General features: G+C 45.5%; 1 protein-coding gene across 5 annotated transcripts in view; it reads left to right on the top strand.

Moving 5' to 3' along the window:
• Nucleotides 1-22,933, top strand: part of LOC132671348 (uncharacterized) — a 70,142-nt gene that overhangs the window by 42,610 nt on the left and 4,599 nt on the right. The window contains exons 1-3 of one of the 5 annotated variants that reach the window (XM_078451516.2): nt 15,771-15,937; nt 20,550-20,684; nt 22,787-22,878. The gene's annotated coding sequence lies outside the window, so the exon portion shown is untranslated. Of the gene's footprint in view, nt 1-15,770; nt 15,938-16,436; nt 16,483-16,724; nt 16,956-20,549; nt 20,685-22,786; nt 22,879-22,933 lie in introns of those variants that run through there. The other 4 variants (XM_060622051.3, XM_060622050.3, XM_060622049.3 and 1 more) reach the window with 4 other exon arrangements.

The following is a 22,933-nucleotide window of genomic DNA, read 5'->3' as shown; positions in this document are numbered from 1 at the left end:
AGAAAATACAACTGACTTCCTACTTCTTCAGTCATTAGTTAGAATGATGTGTTCGCCACTTCAAGTGATTTTTTTTCTATTAGTTTTCTGTGGGTGTTAAATGGTAAATTTTGAAATGTTAAAAATTGAAATGTCAAATTTTAACTCAGGTGTTTATGTTTTTCATATTGCTTTGTATGAGCTCTTTATATACTAATAAGGTTAATTTCTTTTTCAGTCATATTTGTTAAAATCCTATTTGTTGGAAATACTTTGTTTCTATTAGGTTGTTGGTCTTCCAGTTTTATGAATTTTTTTACAGACAGAATTTTACATTTTTGTGCAGTCAAATCTATTGAATTGTTTACTTATTTTTCCTTTGATTTTATTCTGAGAATATCCTTCCCTGTCCCCAAGGTCAGATAAGTATTCATCTACATTTTCTTCCAGTTTTTTTTTAACTGATTCGTTTTTATATTTATCTCTTTAATCCCTCTGGAATTTCTTATTATACGATGTGAGACGAGGATCTTAAATTTTTTCCAAATTGCTGGCAATTCGACGCGGGGCTCAAACTCACAAAACTGTGAGATCACGACCTGAAGGGAAACCTAGAGTCCGAAGCTTAACTGACTCGAGCCACTCAGGCGCCCCAATGTGTATGTCTTTTGGTATTCTGTTTGTGTGTGTGTACGTGTGTGTTTTGTTGTTGATTCCCTACAGACGTCCACTTTGTTGTTCCTGATTAGGTCTGTACAGTACACAGATCCTAGTGGATTTTGGCATTCTATTTTTTTTTCCTCCGGTGTCTTACTCCTTTACGGTGGTAAATTTCAGTAGCATCGCCCCTTCTCATGGTCAATTTGTCAGGCATGCAGTATAAGCTTATCTCCTACAAGTACACAAATCGTAAGGAAACTTCCTACCAACAAGAGGTAAAGGCCAGAGCCAGGCCTCACACATATGTGACCCATGAACCGTAGTGCTCGTTCATAACCACTCCAGGTGACAAAGCCTTCAGCTTTTGTAACCTAGGAGGTTGGAGGTTTTCTGGCTGAATAGTATCAACTGGTATAAAAAGAGCAAATCTCTGAAAAGGGTTCCCAGAAGAGCTGTTACATGATGCACAGCCCCTAACCTTCTGTTAACGGCTCACCCCAACCCGACCTTGGTTCACAGTGGAGTTATTTCATTTACCAGGTGTGAAAATTGGATTTTACCACAGAGGAGGGGAGTTATTACCTATCAGGTCTGCTCTTTAGGGGGGCAGAGATTGGTGTGGGATTTATTAAGAGATGTGCTTATGCACAGAACAAACCATTAGAGATGTGTTCCTTTAAAATGGATTTGCAACCTTTGTCATTTTAGGAGTGCTATTTTTTTTTCTTTTACTTTTTCTGACAGCCTCCTTTCCCTTGTAGATTGCACACATCCCACCTAGGATGTGAATATTTTATATGGCACCATTCTGCCAAGACAGGGACCTCAGGGGTGTGACAGAGTGCAGTTGGGGGTGGGGGTGGGGACTGCCTGCCGTTTGGATGCTGATATTAGTCACACGTGGATACAAAGGATGGGAGGTGGGCTGATAAAATAATTTTCATGTTGATTCACTGCAGTCTGGTCCAGACCTCCGTTTGATGCAGGTATTAGGGTCACTCAGATTCTCCAATGAGGGAATTCTTGAAAATCAAGAGTTTAGATTTCCCTACTTCTTGTTAGAAGCCACAGACAGCCTCAAAGTTAGTATCTGGATAACCGCATCTGTTTTTGAAAGAAGACACCTTGTTTACTATCATGGTGGAGGAGGCGGCTGAATTTATTATTGTTTAGCATTTCTAGCACACTTTGTTCTCGCGGAGTGCCTTAAACTTATTTATGTATGTATATTGGTTGCTCTCCAGCACTCCCAGGAGATGAGTGGGTGATAAGTTTTATTATCACCTGCTTTTCCAAAGAGGAAACAAGAGCTCCTGAGAAGAGAAGGGGCTGGCCTGGGTTTACAGCTCAGGGCTCCTGTCACCCCGTTGGGGGACTGGGCCCTCAACAAAATGGTGATAAAGGCAGGCAGGCCTTGCTCTGCCCTCTCCCAGTCCTGGTGGGCCACCTGGGTCCCCTCCCATATCCCACTGAGCACCGAGTGCCCTCCCTCAAAATAAAAATCTACACGGTTCTTGGCCTCTGACTCTGCCAGCGCTTGGCATCTAAACACACAGGCTTCCTCACACGGGCGCCTTACCCCCCTGCTTTCCTTGTAAAGGTCCTGCTGTTTTCCTCACAGCCCAGCGCCAGTCCCTGGAGTCATCTGTGACTCAGCCCCTCCATCCACTTTAGTTGTCCGGTGTGCCATGTAGATTCTGTCACCAAACATCTTCACATTCGTCCCTTCCCACTGCCACTGCCTGGACCCCTATAATAGCCCTTTCCTGGGTCCCCACACTTCCCATCCTAAACTCTTCAGTCCCCTCACACTCCCTTAAGCAACCGCCGCTCCACAAACACTGTGCTCCCTCGGGGTCCATTCTCAGCTCAGGGTGGCCTTCTAACCCAAGTGCACACTCCTAGCCAGCACTCAAGACCCACCTCCCTAAGGAGCCATTTCTGCTACCCAGCCCCTGAAGATCACCTTTGATCCTGCGCATCAAGATCACCTATGGCGTTTGGTAAACAGGCTCCAGCCAGAGAGGATCTGACCTGGTGGGATGGCTCTGGGGCGAGGAACGTGTGCGGTGGCCACGCTGCCCTGCCCGCCGCCTGCAGCCAGGTATCCTGCCCCCCCCTCCCCTGGGTGCGCCACTGGCCCCACACCCTGGGCCGCTCACCTCACCGCCGCGTGGTTCCCACCAAGCCTTGGGCTTTGGGCCCCTGCTGGCTCTGCTGTTCCTTTAGCCTGAAGCCCTCCCTGGCCGCCCCATCCCCACCTGTTGAAATTTTTCCAGTGCTTTAATGGCCCAGCTCAACTATGAAGGCGCTGCTTCATGAAGACTTTTCTGATTGTTCCAGAGGGATGGGGTGCGAGTTCCTCCGCATTCAACTTAAGATCTTTTCACAGCACAGCTTGGTCTTACCATTCTAGTCCCCATCTTTCCTGCCTGGCCCCTTCGCTGTCCCTAAACTCTCACTTTACAGGCATCCCCAGAACAGACCCAGGACGCATACCTCTGCCAGGAATGCGGTGCCCCTCCCCCCTCCCCTCCCCCACCCCCCTCTCTTTTTAAAAAACTTACCCTACTAGGCTCAGCTCATGTGTCATTTCCTCCATGCCACATTCATCACAACCAACAGTCTTTCTAGACTCTCCCCTGCCCCCACCGGCCCTAAGTCACTCCCTCCTCTCTGCTTTGCAGGCCCCAATCGAGAACTCAACTGCCCTGGCTTTCTTCCTGCTTTGCCTTAACCTGGTTAACGCCACACTGGGCAGTGAACTTGGCCAAGGTTGTACTCTGAGGTCCATACTCTGTCAGTCCTGGAATGCGTGCCTGAAGGAATCTGTTTGCTCCGAGCCATTCCGTCCCAGAACGAGCTCTGCTCCCTGCCCTTCTCCCCTGCCATTTGTCACCTCCTGCCCTTTCTGTGCTTTGTTTTATTCCCCCCACTAGATTGCAAGCACTCTTGAGAGGAGAAACCTTAGAGGATTTCCCTCTCTATCCCCAAGCCCGGTTCCTTACCCGTGGCAGGAGCTCAATAAATGTTTGTTTAATTGAATGGTAGGGTGTTGTGCTCAGCTAGCTGGTAAACAACCCTATTTAAGGGGTTAACAAATAACACGCGGAGAAGTTCTTCTCCTTTGGGGGCATTTGCATTTTAATGGGAATCTTAAAAACCCGAAGGAAATGTTCTCTAATGGTGGGATTGCCTGCATTGTAGGAAGGCTCATTTTTGGTGGTGCTGGAGAGGGACTCGGGTAAAGTTTTCCAGCCCTGGAGTCCTTCAACTCTTTTGGGACATGGACGCACTCTGGGCAGTCTGGTGAAACCTATGGTTGGAATTATAATTTTAAACACATAGAATGAAATGCACAGCATTGCAAAAATCGTTACAATGAAACATGATCAAAATGCCAAAAGCATCAAATCCGCCATACACTAATATATGTGCTTCTTTATTAGAACATTAATAAAAAGGTCTACTGGCAAATTTAGTAACTACTGTAATTGTGTCATCGGTGATGAGTTTAAGCGATATTTGGGATGTCTGCCACAACTGAAAGGTGATACAAAAATCCCTGTGATTCTATTGGTGAAAAAGTCACGGGTGGTTCATACGGCCTTGATCTATTGCCTGTGTTCCTGTTTGAAGGAAATGATAAGTTCCAGTTAGAAGTTAGTGCAAGTAAACGTATATTTTTTTCCTCCATCCAAAGTCCAGCCTTAGTCTCCAGGTAAACCTGGGATTAAGAGACCCTGCTTAGCTGCACAACCCGCCCCCCCCCCCCCCCATGTGATGTTGGTAGTGGGTCGTCCTGAAGCCAGGGTCAGTTGGCTGGCCCTGGGCTTCCTTGTCTATACTCCACAGCCTCTATCTGGAGATCCTAGATTCTTTTCTTTTTCCCCCTATATTACACAACCAAGGGCAGTAGTCTAAATTTGTTTCATTTTCACTGGAGACGTGAAAGGAGAAACATAAAAGGATTGTCAGGCTTTGGGGGAGGGAGGGGATCTTTTAGTCCCTAGCCTGGGAGGATCCCTTCCCAAAGTCCTAGGCTTGGGGTGGGGGCCAGAGGAAGAAGGTCATTGTATGTATGTATGTATGTATGTATGTATGTATGTATTTATTTATTTATTTATGAGAGGAGCAAAGAGAGAGAGAGAGAGCCCGCGCGCGCGCGCGCGAGAGAGAGAGAGAGAGAGAGAGAGAAAGAATCCCAAGCAGGCTCCATGCTCAGCATGGAGACCCACACGGGACTCTATCCCACGACCCTAGGATTATGACCTGGGCTGAAATCAAGAGCCCAGAGGGGCACTCACTCAACCGGCTGAGTCAGCCAGCCAGGCGCCCCGGGGTCGCTGCATCCTGGGGAAAGCAGTTGTAGAGTTTCCCTGAAAATCACTGCTGGCTCCTTCTGAAGTCAGAAGTCCACATGGAGGCCAAAGAGCCTGATTCCTGGGGGGTGGTCCAGCATGATATCCACCCCGGGTGTTGGTTAGTGACTAAGTGAAATATCATTGCTCTTGACACACCACACTCCCTAATGCTGATGTTATTTCTAATTTGGGTGAAAGTGTTTGTGCAGTTCTCTTTTTAGCAGCCAAATGCAGGGAACACGTTCAGTCCATTCCCACTCTCCTTGTGTGTTTTAGTCACGTAGAGACAATTTTCCCCCACATAGACTGACCCTGCCGTTTGCCGTGACTTGGGGCACAGACCTCTGTTCTCCGTGGTGGGGGTGGGGTGCGAGCTTAGGGAATATAAGTAAATTTTAATATTAGTGGGACACCTGGCTACCAGAGTGAGCACCCTATCAACCAAGGCAAAGCATCATCCCTGCCCCGAATGGTAGTGACACCAAAGGTTTTGTCCGTGACACCTTTCTTTCCTCTTGTGTGCCTTTTCCTTGCCACTAATCTGCTTTCTGTCTCTATAGATTTGCCTTTTCCAGGACATTGCGTATAGAGGGGATGATGCAGGCTACAGTCCTTGTGCGCCCGGCTTCTTTCCCTTTGTGTAGCAATTTTGAGGTACAGCCATGTTATAGTGTGTGTCAGTACCCCATTCCTTTTTATTGCTGAGGAACACACCACATTTTATTTATCCACTCATCGGTTGATAGACACTTGGATTATTTCCGCGTTTTGGCTGTTAGAATAATGCTGCTATAGAACATTCACACACAAGTCTGTGTGGACCTGTTTTTCTTTCCCTTAGCTAGACACCTAGAGGTGGAACGGCTGCTGGGTCATATGGTCAACTTACGTTTAACTTTTTAGGGAACTACCAAACTGTTTTTGAAGGTGGCGGCACCATTTTCCGTTTCCCCCAGCAACGTGCTGGGGTTACAGTGCCCCCCCCCCATTCTCGCAACACTTGATGTCGCCTGTCTTTTCTCTCATGGCTGCCCCTGGGTGACATGTAGTACGTCTCACTGTGGACCAGCGTCGGTTTTGAACTACGCGTCCCCCCTTTCTGACCACAGTGCTCCCCCCACCCCCACCAACCCCGCCACTTCCCCCCATTTTAGGCTAGAAACCAAACTGGAGCTCTTTTCCTTCCTCTTACGTTCACACGCTTCAGCAATGAGCTACTCTAGCCTTCCTCAGGTGGTGCCTTTTCATTCACCTTTATGTTACCCTCTCTGGGTCTGCATCACCTCACACCGAAATTTCTGCAGCCTTCCATCTGCTCTCCTGGCCCGCTGTGGGTCTACCTTCCTTCCTGGAGCTGCAGATTGTTAGAAGAGTAACATACAAAGGGTGTGCGTGGATGTGGAACCAGGGGAGCTGTGCCCTCGTCCAGGAATCGCCCTTAACTGCCACATGACCTTGTATGAGTTCTGCAACTTATCTGAGCCCAGCCTCCTTCATTAAGTTATTTAACCTCTATGAGCCATGGTTTCTTCATGTGCGAGGTAAGATTGATAATAGAGCCTATCTCATAGGGTTGCCGTAAGCCAACCATACAATCCATGTAAAGCCCTCCGCACAGTGCCAGTGGTATGGGGAACTCGGTGCTGCCTAATATTATTACTTTAAATTTTTTTAATGTTTATTTATCTTTGAGAGAGAAAGAGACAGAGTGTGAGCAGGAGAGGGCAGAGAGAGCGGGAGACACAGAATCTGAAGTAGGCTCCAGGCTCTGAGTTGTCAGTACAGAGCCAGACGCGGGGCTCGAGCTCATGAACCATGAGATTATGACCTGAGCTGAAGTCAGACGCTTAACTGACTGAGCCACTCAGGTGCCCCGTAATATTATTATTTTAATTATTGTTATGACTATTATTATTATTATTCATTATGATGCAGGTTTCTTCCAAACCTAGCACATGGCTATCATAAGGATCAGGTGTGGCTGCGAGTATGAAAAGGCTTTGAAGAATGCCATGCAAATTGCAGTAGTGTTATTTTTACCCAGTTTTTCCTGTGCTCAAGGAGGGAGGCAGGCAGGAAAAGCAGCGGGAACACAGGCTTTGCTGCTGGCCTAGTGTTTGAATCTGAACTGTGTGCTATTTAACAGCCGCGAGGCTTGGCCAAGTCATTCAACCTTACCATTTTTGATTTTCTCATCTGTAAAATGGGTATAACTATAAATCACATTCTGGATGATGCTGTAAGGAAGGTGTCTATTCCTTAAGCAGCGTTTGGTAAAGGGTGGCTTTTTCGGTTTTTTAACGGTGTTATCATCCGTGCATGCTTCACTATTGTGTTCTGTGTAATGAACTCCTACCCTAGTTATTCAGTTGCATTTGTCCCTTCACCCAACACCTGCTTTCACCTCAGAATGACTTGGGTTTTAATCTCAGCTCCCACTCGGGTTTCAATCTCAGCTCCCACTTAAACTACATGATTTTAGGATAGTGACTTATCTCTCAAAGTATCTGACCCCTCAACTGTAAAATGGGAACAATAGTTCATGCTTTGTGGGGTCATTGTGTGTATTATAAGAGACGATATAAATATAGTCCTTAGACTATTGCCTGGCACATGCATATACCAAATACTAAGTAAAGGCAGCGGTCGTGTTGGCTTGTAATCACCATTAGTATTATCGTTTTCTGTCCACACATACACTGTTCTCCTTTCAGCCTCTTGCTTGGCTCCTTGTCTCTCCCTCCTGGGTCACTATCCCCACCTGGAACTGCTCAAATCCTATTCAAGGCCTAGTTCAACTTCTGGTGCTGCAGATGATTGCTCCAAACTCTACTCATTGTTTTCCACCCCGCCCCCCGCCCCCCACCAAAGTCGAGTTTGTTTCCTGTCTGTCATGTCTGTAACACAATTTAGGAATTAATTATTACTAAACTTTTTGTGTTTTCCCAACTGAACTGTAAGGTTCATGACAAGGACTATTTCTTCACCTTCTACTGAAATTCTCACTCGATTTAATTTGGCACTAAAATGCATATTAAGTGTTAATTTAACTTCTCATTGATAAACAATAACTAAGAAAGCAAACATGTAAAAGTCATTATGAAATTTTAAAACCAGGGTTTTTTTGAATCACCTTTTTTGATAGTGTTCTTCATTGATACGATTCAACTTTGATCCTGAGTGAAATTATTTATTCTGAAACACAGAGCAGAGAAAGTGGAGAGTCCCCAAGTCAAGGTCAGCATTGTCTGTTAAGTTAGTAAAGCTTGTTTTTACTGACACAAATGACCTTGTTTTTGTTTTCACTGTTACATCTTGGCATCTCTGTCCAATCCGACCCTTCCCCTAATCCCAGAGGACCTACTGCCTTCAGAAAGCCCTCTGAGCATCTCCTGGCTTTAATTTTTGGGGAGGTTCTCCAAACTCCAGAATTAGTTTTTCCTTTCTTCTCCACAACATTCCCTCCATACAGTTAACAGTTAAGGAGGGCAGAGGTCTGGCCAGATAAGTTATTAAAATAATTTGTTGTGTTACCCTTCCCAAGGGCTTGGGGAAGGGACATCTTAAATCCAAAGGTATGAATTTCTAATGGCAGAGTTTAAAGGAGTGTGTTAGGAGAGTTGACGAGATCCCAGTGAGGGAGATTTAAATGTGAGAATAAGTGAGGTATTGAGGAGGTAACCTTCTCAGTGCTCCTAAAATCTCCCCCTAAAGCCAGTCCCATTGTGGATAATCCAGAGATGATGAAATGTAGTAATAACCAACATTTACTGGGGACTTACTATGTGCCAGGCACTAGTCCTACATGTCTACATGTGGGAGCTCATTTATTCCTCACACTATCCTGTGAGGAAAATATTAGCATCGCTCCACTTTATGAAAGAAAAGACGAAACCCTAGAGAGGTTAAGTAATTTTTCTAAGATCACACAACTCTCTGATGGTGGAATTCAACGCCGGGCAGTCTGATGGAGGGCCCCTCTACCCAGAAATGGCTCTGCTGAATCTTCAGTCTCCCCTTACAAGCATTCTAGGAAATCAGAAGAGCCAACTTTATGAGCAAGACTTAGATACCATCATCATCATCGTCATCCTCGTGGCAGCAGACAAGGTGTGGTGCCATTGTGCGAGGGTGTGCTGCATAGAATGTGGAGAAGACATTGATTTAGCCCCACTGCGGGTCTGAATCAACCTGCCTGCTGCCCCCTTTGGGTAGTCTCAAATGCCTCCACTTCCATGATGCATTTTTTGCTCATCTCACCCAGCCCCCGGATAATATATCTCCTCTGATTGCCATTTTACTTTTTGCCTCTGCTCTGCCACTTATTTATTACTTTCTATCTTGTTTTGTGGTTATTTATATACACTGTCACACAGCTGAGCCGTTGCACATTGCTGAGTCCTTTGCTGGGCTGACTCCTACGCGTTCTTTGAGATTCTGCTCAGGTCTGGTTGCATTCCGTGACTCTCTTGTGTGGATTAGATGCCTCTCTTCTGTGTGCCCTGGACACCTGGTATTTATCCATTTCCTAGCATTTATTATACTTGATTATAAATGTTCACTTGTCAGTATTCTTAACTAGATTGATCCCAGGTACCAACATGAGGGGACTTGTCGTATACTTACTTGAATCTTTGGTGCTTTGCACAATACCTGGCACTTACTGAAACCTTCCCTCCCCCCTTTTTAAATGAATGAATCATCTGTATAAGTCTGATTAGACTTTGAGGACAAAATTTGATACCTGATTCATATTTGTGCACCCCCCCCCCCAAGATGCCCAGCACTTAGTAGCTGCTCAGTAAATATAGCAATGACTAAATGATTGCAAAACACAGAGAGGTATATGATTTTGTTCTCCAGATATAGGGCAAGACCAGGAACTACCTTAAAAGGTACAGGGTGTTAAAAGTTTGCATATCCATGCTATGTTCTAAAATTGGAGATATAAACACCTTCTATAATGGATGAGAAAGAAAAGAACATTTCTTTTTCTTCATTTTGAAGTTACTTGGTTAGTAAACTGTAGTCCAACATTCCATCAAACCCAGGTCCAGATGACTCTAAAGGCAATATTGTTCCTGTCACACCACACCATTGAGATCTTAGGGTAGAGGGGGCCTAGTTGGGCCCAGAAGAACCAGTAGGGCTGAAGTAATCAGACAGGAATAGACACTGCATTAACTGTAATATATATAAACAAGTCTTTTAGGAAGACCTATCTGGAAGGAGCATGGAGAACTGACTGACAAGGGGAGAGGCTAGAGGCTGGAATGACTATTTGGAGGCTATTACAGCAGGCCCAAGTTGGGACCAGAAAACAATAAACTGATTTAAGGAGGAATTTGTGGACACTGGTGACTGAGAAGAGATAGATGGATGGAGATTTTGAGTCAGGGTTACGCCAAAGTTTTGAGCATGAGTTAAAGATAGTAAATTCAGAGATGAGACTTAATTTTGAAAGATGGTGAGTTTGTTTTTTGACATGTTGAGTTGATTGTAGATAGGCAGGCTGAGTAGACAGAAATGTAGGATTTAAGCTCAAAGGCCCTAGGATGTGTTGGTCCTCTGCAAAGGGGCAATGGCTGTAGTTAGAAGAGTGAGAGAGGCATCTTACGGAGACTTGGAGAGGGGAAAGATTAAAGAAGCAAGGACTTTAAGGAACATTCACAATTAGGAGACAAAAAGAGGAATTTAAATCAATAAAGGAGACGGACCTCTAGGTATCTATATGAAGGAAGTGAAATCACTGTCTCAAGAGACAGCTGCACCACTAATTACAGTAGCCAAGACATGGAAATGATCTAAGTGTCCATCAACGGATGAATGGATTAAAAAATGTGTTATATGTGTACAGTGGTGTATTATTCAGCCATAAAAAAGAAAGAACCCTGCCATTTGCAAAAACGTGTATGAAACTTGAGGGCATTATGCTGAGTAAAATAAGTCAGAGAAAGAGAAATACTGTATGATCTCATTTATATGCAGAATCTAAAAAAAAACCCAAACTTACAAGAACAGAACAGATTGGTGGTTACCAGAGGCAGGAAGTAGGGGGTCGGGGGGAAATGGGTGAAGGTGTTCAAAAGGTACAAACTTCCAGTTGTAAGATGAATCAGTTCTGGGAATGTAGTGACTATAGTCAACAATACTGTATATATTTGAAGCTGCTGAGAGAATAGATCTTAAAAGTTCTTATTACACACAAAAAAATTATAACTATGTGAGGTGATGGATGGTAATTACTCATAGTGTGGTAATCATCTCACAGTACATACATACATCAAAGTATGTTATTGTATACCTTAAACTTATACAATGTTGTGTGTCAATTACATCTCAATAAAATTGGGGGTGTGGTGGGGGAGACAAAATCAGAATAACATTCTATCTTGCGGTTCAAACTATAAGAGATTCAGAAAGGAAATGATATTCATTGGATGCTTTGGGCGATTAGGTTTGGCCATGTTGAAGAGAATTCTAGTAGAACGCTTGGGTTAATTATAGAGGAGGAAAATGGATGGTGAGAATGTAGGTTACCCTTTGGATAAATTGCTAATAAAAAGAAAAGGGAAGAAGAGTGTTGGAGTAAGAAAGATTTTACTGAGATACTAAGGCAAAGGCAAAGTAGATGGAAGAGAAATAACCAAGTAAAAAACTCCTTTAGAGGTGGGGTGAGATGACAAGGTAGGTCTTGCAATGTAGGAGGAGTAGTGGATAAAATTTGGGATAATTGTTGCAGGAAGTGTTATAGGAGGTGATGACGATACATAGAAGAATTGCCAAGTAAATAGTAACAAAGTTCAGTTGAAGCTCTATCGCCTAAAAGTTGACTGGGACCCACTTTCTCGGTTTTGTGGGTTTTTTTCTAATAATGTCTGGCAGCCCAGGAGTGGAAACAAACATTAGGCATTTTCACTATTGGAACAATGGGTGGCCAGGCACTCCAGAAAGGCATCGTGGCACATGAGAGCAACCTGGATGCAAACCATGGAGGTGTGGTCCAGTTGCAGTTCCAGAGAAGCCAGGGAGAGGGTGATTGTGGGAAGTGGGAGGCCTCCAGCTCGGAGGGTGGAAACCCAGGAGAAATAAAATAGGTGTATCTGAAGGGCAGCGTTTCTAGAGGTATGTCTGGGAGAAGAAAATGAAATGAAGTAGTAGAAATACTTAGAATTATTGCTGGGAAAGAGGTGAAGAACAAAATGAAACAGGAAATTAATGGCAATTGAAGAGGAAAAGGGTTGTGGGTCTATAATGGCAGATGTGAAGGACTGGAATGAAGATGAAGAGATTTGGGGAGACATGATTGGAGCACCTAAAACATCCCACGTGTTTCTTGTTAAGCTATGATGGACTGTGGTCCAAAGACTGGGGAAGAAGATCAGCATTTATATTTTATTTTTTAAATGTTTATTTATTTTTGAGAGAGAGAGAGAGAGAGAGAGAGATTCCCATGCAGGCTCCACACCGTCAGCAGGGCTGACTCAGGCCTGACTCAGGGCTGGATCCCCGAGTGAGATCATGACCTGAGCCCAAATCAAGAGACTGGGCACTTAACCGATTGAGCCACCCAGGCACTCCGAGGATCAGCATTTATATATCAGTCATTCGGGGCTCCGGAAGGAAATAGCAGTCTGAAAGTCACAAGGCTTGACCTTTAGATGGCAGACATGAGGTTAGGAGACACAACCACACAGGTCTGAGTACGAAAAACAAAAGGGAAACATCGATGGTAATTTTTCAAAGAATCTGAGCGTCACATCGCAGATCTGTCAGAGCTTTCACAGAGAGGATGCCTCTAATTCCCAGATTGTGGACAGCAGGTTTGTGGTGACAAAGAGCAAGACCCACACTCACATTCAAGTGCCAATGGCCCCAGGTGGAGTGGCCAGAAGGAAGGAGGTGGGAATATTGATTTCTTCCTTACAAAAGAGACACTTAGCCCTAAGTTTTCCCAGTAGGGATGAAGCTCTGAGACTCCCCATTGACTTAAATGGACTGGTGAAAGCTGGGTTAGGGAGATTTGATTCTCCTTCATGGGCACCCTAGCAAAGAAATTGCCTGCTGGGTATTTTATTACAGCATTGGGCAGTAGACTACAAAGGTTAAGACACCATTCCATCCTAACCCTTCATTTTCAGTCACAAATGACTCTCTTGGTAGTATTCCTTTGGGGTTGAAACTTGCCTGTTTTGGTTTGGACAATGGAGTAGATGAATCAGTAAGAAACAGTACAAACAGCAGGAAACTAGACAAACTGAGGGCTTTGACCAAGGCAAGAATTTGTTAGGGCCTCTGAAAGCCCTAGCACCAGCTGGCTGAGTGGGCTCAGCCTTTCTGAGTCTTACTTTCAACATCCCGAGGTAGAACTTCATGTTCTCTTCTACAATGATAAATATTAGTAGGAATGAACAACGCTTGGCAGTTAACAGTGCTGAAGAGTGTTGGACTTCAATTCTACTCCCTAAAAATGGGTATAATCTTGGCAAGTCATTAAACGTCTGTGTCTTAGAATTCACCTCTGTAAAACAGAAGGGGGTTCTTTCCAACCCTAAAATTTCAGTCTAAGTTTATCAAGAGCTGGGGGAACAAAAACATTTTGAAAGTGGAATTTATAGGTAAAAAAAAAAAAAAAAAAAGACGGGAGTCAAACTTAAATAAAAGATACTGTGAATAGTTGAAGAACTAACAGGCCAAATTTATACCATCCATGTTTACATCAGAGTCAGTGCTTTATCATCATTATGAGAAGCAAATTTCAAAAAGGAAACAACAACAACAACAAACCCAGGTCTCTTCGGTGTCAAAAACCTCAATTTTTAACATTGTTAACCATTTGGATTAAAAATGATTTATCTTAGAATTTCAAGAGGAGCAGAAATAGTTTGAAGCTCTTATTTATAGGATGCTTTTAAAAATGATTCCATCATCATCCATTAGTATTTATGTACATACAGCATGCTAGATCTCTATACAGCAAAATAGAATTATTTCTCAAGTGAGATGGAAATGAATGGAAGTTAGAAAATTCAGAAGACAAAAATTCTAGTAAAATAAACTATTTGATAGAATAAATAATATTTTTAAATGCATTTCAATCCCATGTGCAATGCAGGTAATTTAACATTACTATGGAGACTCTAACCTTTCGATTTCATGACTTTTAGCACACGTTATTCTTAATATATTGCTCTGTTACCCTAGTGTTGCACATTTAGTATTCATTTACATTTTTCTTCTGGTTCAGTAAATAATTTGAATTTTGACACATAAAGTTGAGGGCGTAATGCCTAGTGAAACGGTTAAGACTTTTTTGTATGTATTATTGTTATAGTGAGCCTGACTTTGAATAGAAATGATCAGGCCTGGAACACCCCACCCAGGAGCTTATTTTAGTAATGGTTTTCTCTTACAGGTACCTTCTGTAAATCCCTTCTTTCCACCTACGTTTGCAATCCCAAATGTTTCTTGCGTATTCCTGGTTTTAGTTGTCTTTTCACAAGTGCATACCTTACTTTTCCCCCCTGTCTTCTTTTTATAGAGGTTCTCACCTACCTCCAAAACTTGACAGAAAAGCATTTTAATTGTTTCTCATTTGGAATCCTTCAATTGATCTTAGCTTTGTATTGTTGTTTTTTTTTTTTTAATTTTTTTTAACGTTTATTTATTTTTGAGACAGAGAGAGACAGAGCATGAACGGGGGAGGGTCAGAGAGAGGGGGAGACACAGAATCCGAAACAGGCTCCAGGCTCTGAGCTGTCAGCACAGAGCCTGACGCGGGGCTCGAACTCACGGACCATGATATCATGACCTGAGCCGAAGTCAGCCGCTTAACCGACTGAGCCCCCAGGCTCCCCAGCTTTGTATTGTTTAAATATACTATTGTCTTTTTTTCCTTATTTATATCCTTAGTCATAATGGAAGACAAAGAGAAAACATCTTGCTATGAAAAAACAGGTTTTCATAGGATCTAGGCTGGGGAGACACGGAATAGAAACTTACATGGCCACCCAAGACTTCTAAGTGGTTTCCAAAGCTTCATCATTCAGGGTTCTCCTTTACAACCAGCACCATTAGTTAAAAGATTGCCCCAGGGTAGGTTTCCTACTTTGTAGACAGGGAAACTGACTACAGAATTAAGCATCCTGCTTAAAACTATGGGTGGTAGAAGCAAAACCAGAAGAAAATTTATCTATTTCTCTTGGCCATGTTGCCCCTCTTTCTTCAGGGAGACTAGGCAGTACATTGTAACATAGGCAGTCTTCACTTAACTGATTCAGAAAGGCTGTAGGGCCAGTGCACGAAGTTGCAGAGAAACATCTTAGACCAAGATTCTACAAAGCACAAATACAGAGATGTAACAACAGTGTGTTCCCGGGAGGACTGTGGAGTAGACGTGTCTGTAATAACAGTTGGTCACGGCAGCAACGAGGGCCACAAAGATAAAACAGGAGTAGCCTTAATCTGAGCTTTATTCAGCAACATGCGGTCACCAGGATGCCGTCATTTTTCCTTCTGAGAAAAAGTGCAATCTAAGGGGTTACCTTCCCACTCCACAGGGGACAGTGCCGGGATGCCTGGGCTTCGAGTCCTCCAAAGCACAGGCCTCCCGAAAAATCAGGGGAGCGATACTTCGATCAAAAAGCGGTTGTGAAGCCATTCGAGGATCTGGGCATTAAGTCCTCTAGGGCACCAGGTTGCGACGCGCGAGCGGGGCTGGGCTGGGCTGGGCTGGGCCGGACGTGGAAGGAGAGACCCGGCACCAGCGATCGTGTCTGCAGGACCCGGGCGAGAGTCGGCTTTGGATAGGGTGGGGGAGAGTGCAACCCCAAGAGGGGCCTGCTCCCCTGGGAGGGGAGAAAGCAGGCAACCGCTAATGCAGTGCACAGATTGAGAGGTGAAAACGCGGGACCTGCGCTAGTGGCATCCTGGAGGTGTGAGGGGGTCGCCTTGAAGACTGACGACTAGGCCGGGACCAGGGCAGCAGGGAAGAGTGAGGGAAAGACCCCTTCCTTTGGCAGCTTCCAATTCGTTTCTGTCAAAGATGGCCAAATTCCACGCTGCCCTGCCCCCCTCCGTGCCTTTACTGGTCCCCTGGGGTTGCTCCCCGGTGCTGCAGCAGGCTGTGGGGAGGTCCGGGTGAGTGCGTGCGCGCGGAGGACAGCTCGGGGAAAGAAGAGACCCTCCCCGGCCGCACCTCCCACCCCACCGGCCCTTGGGGAGGTGCTTTCAGTTGAGAAACAGGGCTCTGCCGCTTTAAGGTGGGGAGTAGGCGTCACCTCTGGCCGGGTGACGAACCGGGGCGGGGACCCCATGGGCGTGCCCATGCAAAACAGGAGGTGGTGCTGGCGGTGGGCGGTCCCATAGTAAAATGTTCCGGGGAGGGGCGGGGTCGAGGAGGCGAGGCTACTTGGTGGGCGGGGCGCTGGGGGCGGTGCCTCTCCGGGAAGGCCGGGGAAGGGGAGGAGGAAGCGGCCGGGTTGGTACCATCGCGCGCGTTCCGGGAGGGGGAACAAGTGACATTCCCTTGGAGGGGGGCGGGCCCTTCCCGGCGGCGGGCCCAGCGCCGAGGCGGGGAGGGGCAGTCCCCAGTCCCCCGCCGGGCGGGACGCCGGGGCCGGGGGAGGGGGCACTTCTCCGCTCGCGTCCGAGGCGGGGCCGGCGGTACCTTTCGTGGCGCGGTGCGGCTGGGGGAGGGCCGAGGGGAGGGGGAAGGGGCGGGACCGGGAGGGGGGAGCCGGAAAGGGGGAGGCGCCGGCGGACAATGGAGCCTATGTGTGCCTGCGGGAGTGGGACGGCGCCGCCGCCGCCGCTGCCGCCGCCGGGGGGAGACGCTGCGCCGCCGCTGCCGCTGGCCCCGGCCCCGGCCCCCCGGGGCTGAGAGCCGCCCCGGACCGAAACCTCCTCCCCTACTCCGCTCCTCCTCTCCCCTCCCCCACTCCCGCCGCGGGGGTAAGTGGCACCTCGGGGGGGAGGGGGAGGGGAAGGGCTGGAGTCGGGGGTGTGGGGGGGCCGGGTCCGCGTGTTTTGAGCCGGTTTGGGGGCAGGGGTGGCCACAGCCGCGAAGAGCCGTAGGGGTTGGGGGGGAGGGGAGAAAAGGGGCGGGGGTCGAGGTTGCGGATTTAGTGAGTTGAGTCTGGAGAAACCTGTGGGGGAGGAGGGGGGACGTCCTTTGCCCACCGCTCACTGAGCAGTGGGAAGAGACCGCGACATCTCTCGATTTTTTAGAGGTTGTGTCCCAAGCAGTGCTTGGAGAGGCTGAACGAGGAGATGGGACGGTCCCAAGGTCCGGGGATGGAGGGGCTTTGGAGGGGGGAGATGGAGAGCTAAATAAGGGAATTCGGGTTGAGTTTGGTGGGTCTGTAAGACCCCGGAGGTGGATAGAGAGGTAAAGGGGACTTTGCAGGCCAGTGACTTGTTGAAGGGTGAGGGGAAGTGAAAGCTAAGAAGCATGTATGAGTAGTAAAGGGCTCCAGTAGGTGAGGTGGTGATGTCTAGGTCACTGAGTCATTGTGGGGGTCGTGGACACAACAGTGATTTCCAAAGTGGAGCCCTAGCCATTGACCTTTGAAAGTTGCAAAGACTATTAAGATGTCACTGGTTAGTGTTGGGTGAGCCTGGTGAAATGGAGATATCCTAAGGAGAACAACAGCAGGGTTGGTTATTATGTTCAGAGGGAAGGGCCAGAGGCCTGTAATATTGTCGCTGGGGGCCTTACCTGGTGGCTCCCAAGCCTGAAGGAGGAGGCCTCAAATCTGTCCTCCAAGGGCCCCCTGGTCTGTGATAGAGAAGAAGGACTTAGAGCCTAAATTCTAGTCCAGTTAGGGACGAATAAAGTTACTGGACAAGGTAGAGAAATAGGCATAAGTATCTCTTGGTGGAGAGAGACTCTAAGGTGGGATGGAATTGGTGCAAAGTTAGTCTTTGGTTAAGGCAAACATGGATTGCTCCCTGGCCGTGACTTCAGTGGGAAAGTGATTTGGTGGCTGTGTAAAGAGATACATTTTGATCAGTGATGTGTGGTGGATAACTAGCATTTGAAATATTCGAGAATTAAGTGTTCGTTCTTAGACCAGAGATTTGGACTCTTGTGCACAGAGCACAAAATGATGAGTCCAAAGTAGCAGGTAGGAAGGATGAGTAGTAAAATAGTTGAGAGGTAGGGCCTGGGAGGGGCAAAAGGTTATGGGTGGGTAACAGTCATGTGTGAGTTTGACTCTGCATGGAGATTTTGCAGCATGATTGCCCTGTTGATTTTGGTTTTTTGTCTTGGTACTAGTGGTTTGGGATTTTAGCAAGAGATTAATGCTACTGTGAATAACGTTTTGGTCCTAAGTACAAATGTAAGAAAGACATGCTTACTAACTATGGAAAAAAGACCCAAGCTATTAAAGACAGAGATGAGTTCATGAAAGGACAAGTTAGATGATGTAAGGATGCTTTGAAGAATGAGGATTCCAGTAATAGGTGGTTTGAATAAAAAGAGAAAATCTAAGGCAAAGTTGGGGCTGGGGTGACATCTCACAGTTTTAGGACCTAGGATCTATAATTGAACCATTATAATGCTATTTTGTAGTAACAGTGTTGAATGTTAGATGATAATAGTTCCACAAGATATGGTAGGTTGGTAAGGAGGTCATTGACTAAAAGGTGAAGGAACGATTCCACACTGGTCTCTTCTTAGAAGGCAAGTTGTATGTAACTTGGCTTTTGAGCTCAGGATCCCTGACCTCGATTTTTAGATGACTAACATAAGTGAAAAAGTACTTATGCACATTAGAATTTGTTCTATGGGATATTTGCCCCATAGCCTTCAGAAGTGTCTGCTGCTGTGAATCAAAAGAAAATGCTCTCTGGCTTATAGGGGGGAAAACGTACAGAGGTTTCACAAGCATTATAACCAACTAAATTATTTGATCATGGTGACTTGGGATGGTGGTTAGAGCCATGAACTTGGAATCAGGAAGCTGGCTTCCCATTGACTTCTGTGACTTTGAACTAATCTCTCATATTTATTCTCCAGTTTTCCCATTGATGAAGTGGGGATCCCACTGCCCTGACCACTCATAACACATTGCATTGCTTAACAAGTGAATGCCTATCTGTAAACTGCTTTGAACACTTCTGAGAATGAGAGATGATGTAGCCCAACTTTTTTCTCACTTCTAAAAGACTGCTCTCTCAGGAACAGACCACTTTCAGCTTTTGTAACAATCATGGCAGCATAGTTGATCGAGGAACAAAAAGGAGTACCTTATGCATCTGTCTTGTTCTATCATCTGGGTTTTGGTTTCCTACTGATTTTTTGAAAGGTGATACCTCTTCTCCATTTACGAGGAAGTTAGAGTGATGACAATCGGAGAATGTAAGGAGAGGTCCCCATGCAGAGTAGGAATGTACATGCTGTGAATGCTCACCTAGACTGATGCCTGCCCTAAATTTGTGTGATCTTGGACATGTTACTTGGCTTCATGGTGCCTTAATTTTCTTCAACTATGAAATATTGTTGGTGGAATAACCCACTTGTCCGTCTGCCTTGGTTGACTGCGGTGTTAGAGTCTATAGAAACTTTTATTTGTCCCAGAACAACTTTATTTGTTCCTAACCTCCTATGTCACACATACACCTTTGGCAGGCTAATGAAATATAGGACCTCTTTTGGGAACTGTGTTTTTAAAATGCATAAAATGAAACACATGGACTTACAAATGACATGGAAACAGTTATCAAAATGTTAATCAGTTATGATATAGTAATACATATGCTTCTTTCTAACACATTAAATAACAAAATGTAGCTGCAGGTCTCACCATACTGTAATTTTGAACTAGTGATGAGTAAATATTGTGTTGAAGTATCTGCAGCAAGTATAATGTGACATGAAAATGTCCTGTGGTTTGTCTTGGTGACAGTCACAGGGTTGCTAATACTATCACGGGTCGTTAGCTCCCTTCACAATTGAAGGCAGTGCTGACTTTTGCTGAAGAGGTGAGTGAGTACAAACGAAGATGGACGTTTCCCCCCAGTAAGTCCACAGCTGCCACCAAGTCTCTCCACAGACCCCATGTGAGGCAGTGGGTCCCAGGTTAAGGGCTCCTGCCCTAGACCAGCTGATTTTTGAAAATTAAATGATCTTATGGCCACTCGCGGTTAAAGCTTTGCAGTATTTTTTTCAACATCTCCATCATGCCAAATCCAAGAGCGTAAAGAAGGTATGAAGTAAAAGTTTGTTTTGCAGCCTGTTGGTGACTATTCTTGGTTGTGGAAAAAAGTAAAAACGATGATTAGCATTAGGCTTTCACATCTGGCGGATTTTGTTTTGCGAAACAGCCCCGTCTTCAGGGGGGCGGATTTGGGCTGTGCTGCTCCGTCTCCTTGCATTTTGAGTTTTAGTGGTTTGCCTTCATTCTCCATTTTTGACCTAATTATTTTCTCACTACTCCTTCCAAATACTCTGTTGGCCACAGAGCATTGGGGAATGGGTGGTTTTCTTTGCAGTTGGTGTGAATTGGGGTATGAACTTCTCCATTCTTCTCGTCCCTGTAGGACTCAATGTGGGACTAGCTGGTGTCACTCCACTTTGACCTAAAAATTCCCTTCTGTTTGGGAGGCAGAGCTCATTCTTGGAAAGTTCTTCCGTGTCCCAATGTAGAAGAGAGAGCAGATCGGACATCTCGAAAGGTAAAGAACCTGATAATGAACATGTAACTTCTGCGATTCACTCTGAGTATTTTAGAGTTTTGTTTCTGTTTCTGTAGGGTCTCTTATACCTTCCACTTGTTCATTATTGTAACAGTTCCCAAGGCAAAGGTCATCAAGTCAAATGCAAGTCTAAACTGTAAGTGTAGTCACCTTATACTTTCCTGTGAGCAGGGACCTCTGCAATTGCTCACCTCATGGGAAGGGCAGGTGGGAAGACGTTAAACAGGTGTTTAGCGTGTCTTCATTGGTCTGTGTACATACAAGCCAAAGGTAGCAAAACTTCAGCCCCAAGCTCATTATAATCCTTGGATCACTCAGTATTTATTGAGTTTCTCTTGGGCATCGGGTGCTGAGATGATGACCCTTTTTCTCAGGGGGCTCTGTGTCTCCACATAACAGGGATACAGTTTATAAGGTGTAATAGTGTTGTGACTATGACGCTGAAGGGCCACAGAGGACATGCCTAGGGATAGCTGGGAATCAAGGAGAATTTCACAAAGAAGGGACATCTGTGCTGACATTTTACTTTGGGTGGCCGTCATTCCAAATGATAGTTGAAGTTCCTTTTTGAATGTTTACATTTTGCCAAGACTCTTTAGTTTGGTAGAAATGTTTATTTGCTTGCCTAAGGTTTGTTGGCCTGCAGGGCACTAGAGGCATTTTGACCCTTCGAGTATGAAAACACAACGTTAGTATTTTGTGTGGACCAAGATTTTCTGCACATGCCTATCGCCTAGTTGTCTTTCCCCCACATGTTGGAGAGAGAGTGGTTCTTCCTGTTGTGTACTCTTTCTGCAAGGAAGCCTGTTAGGAGTTGGCATGCCAGAAGTCAAGAATGAGCTAGGAATGGAATCCTGCGGCCTTTTCGTTCCACATTCTAAGTTTGATACTCTGCCTTTTATGGAGCAGTGGTCATAGTGTAGAAATGAAATTTGTTAAACATGACATAGTTGTAATAAACTTGACTTCTTAGAGCAGGAAAGTGGGAAAGGATCATTGGAGGAATGGAAATTGGAATTGTAGAGGTGGTTCTGAGCTTGGTCAGATTAACTTGTGAATTTCTTTACAACACTGTGACCACCTTGTAGAGTCTCCTTTTAAAGATTCCGAGGTAGTGTGGCCTTAGAACAGTCTGGAACTTGGTTCTTCCTTGCAATTTCAGAACTATAAAATCTGGGCAAAGGGGGGAGGCTCAGGGTTCTAATTCTGTTTTACAAGGACTCACACTGGAAATTGTCCTGCTCGACCAGTAGCTTGTTTTATTGACTTACCTAGCTCAAGTCAATGTAGCCTTGTGCCACAGTAGGCACTCAGTCAGAGGAAATCATCTGGCCAGGTCGTTTGGCCCCAAGTTCTCCCGAAAGTATGTGAACCGTGCTTGCTGAACGCTTGTGATGCAGAACCCGGTTGAGAAGGGGGAGGACTGTGCTGCATCGCTCTGTGCCTTTGGCATCATGTCTCCAGTTGTGTGTCTCCCGCCTTCCCAGCCAGCTCTCACTTCTCCCTAATAACAAGGACTGGACAGAAGCAAAAATGGGAGGGGTGTTTTTCTCCTACCAAATGCCCAGAAATTTAAAAAATAGAAACATTGATTTTATTTGCTCTTAGTATTTCACCAGTCGCTGAAAATAAAACGTGCAGTTGGGGAAGAGGCAAAGTCCCAAGGCCTAGGGCCTTGAGATGTCTGCAGATTGGATAACACACTCTTTAAAAAATTGGAAGTTGATTCCCTTTACCTGGGAGGTGACAACAGCCTCTCAATCTAGTATTCTAGAATAAATAGGAAATCTGTTCTTCTCTTAAGGTGTTCAGTGACAACACGATATAGTGGATTTTTTTAAAAAATCCATTTAGGGGCGCCTGGGTGGCTCAGTCAGTTAGCGTCTGACTTCGGCTCAGGTCATGATCTCACAGTTTGTGAGTTCGAGCCCCATGTCGAGCCTGTTTCGGATTCTGTGTCTCCCTCTCTCTCTGCCCCTCCCCAACTTGTGCTCTGTCTCTCGCTCTCAGAAATAAATAAATGTAAAAAAAAAAATTTTTTTTAATCCATTTAGAAGTTTTTCTTCTTCATCCTCATCCAGGTGAGGGTCACCTTTGAGAAAGGGGTTCCCGGACTCCCCCAGCTCCTCACCTCCAGGATGAGCACTGCGGTATCGTGACCCTTGGGGTTTCGGTGAGTAGCCTGATGGATGGTGGCACTAGAGAACCTGGCTGGCTTAGAAAGATGA

The sequence above is a fragment of the Panthera onca genome, chromosome C1 (assembly GCF_046562875.1).
Source record: "Panthera onca isolate mPanOnc1 chromosome C1, mPanOnc1 haplotype 2, whole genome shotgun sequence".
In the NCBI taxonomy this organism is placed as follows: domain Eukaryota; kingdom Metazoa; phylum Chordata; class Mammalia; order Carnivora; family Felidae; genus Panthera; species Panthera onca.
This window is presented reverse-complemented; position numbering and strand designations above follow the sequence as displayed.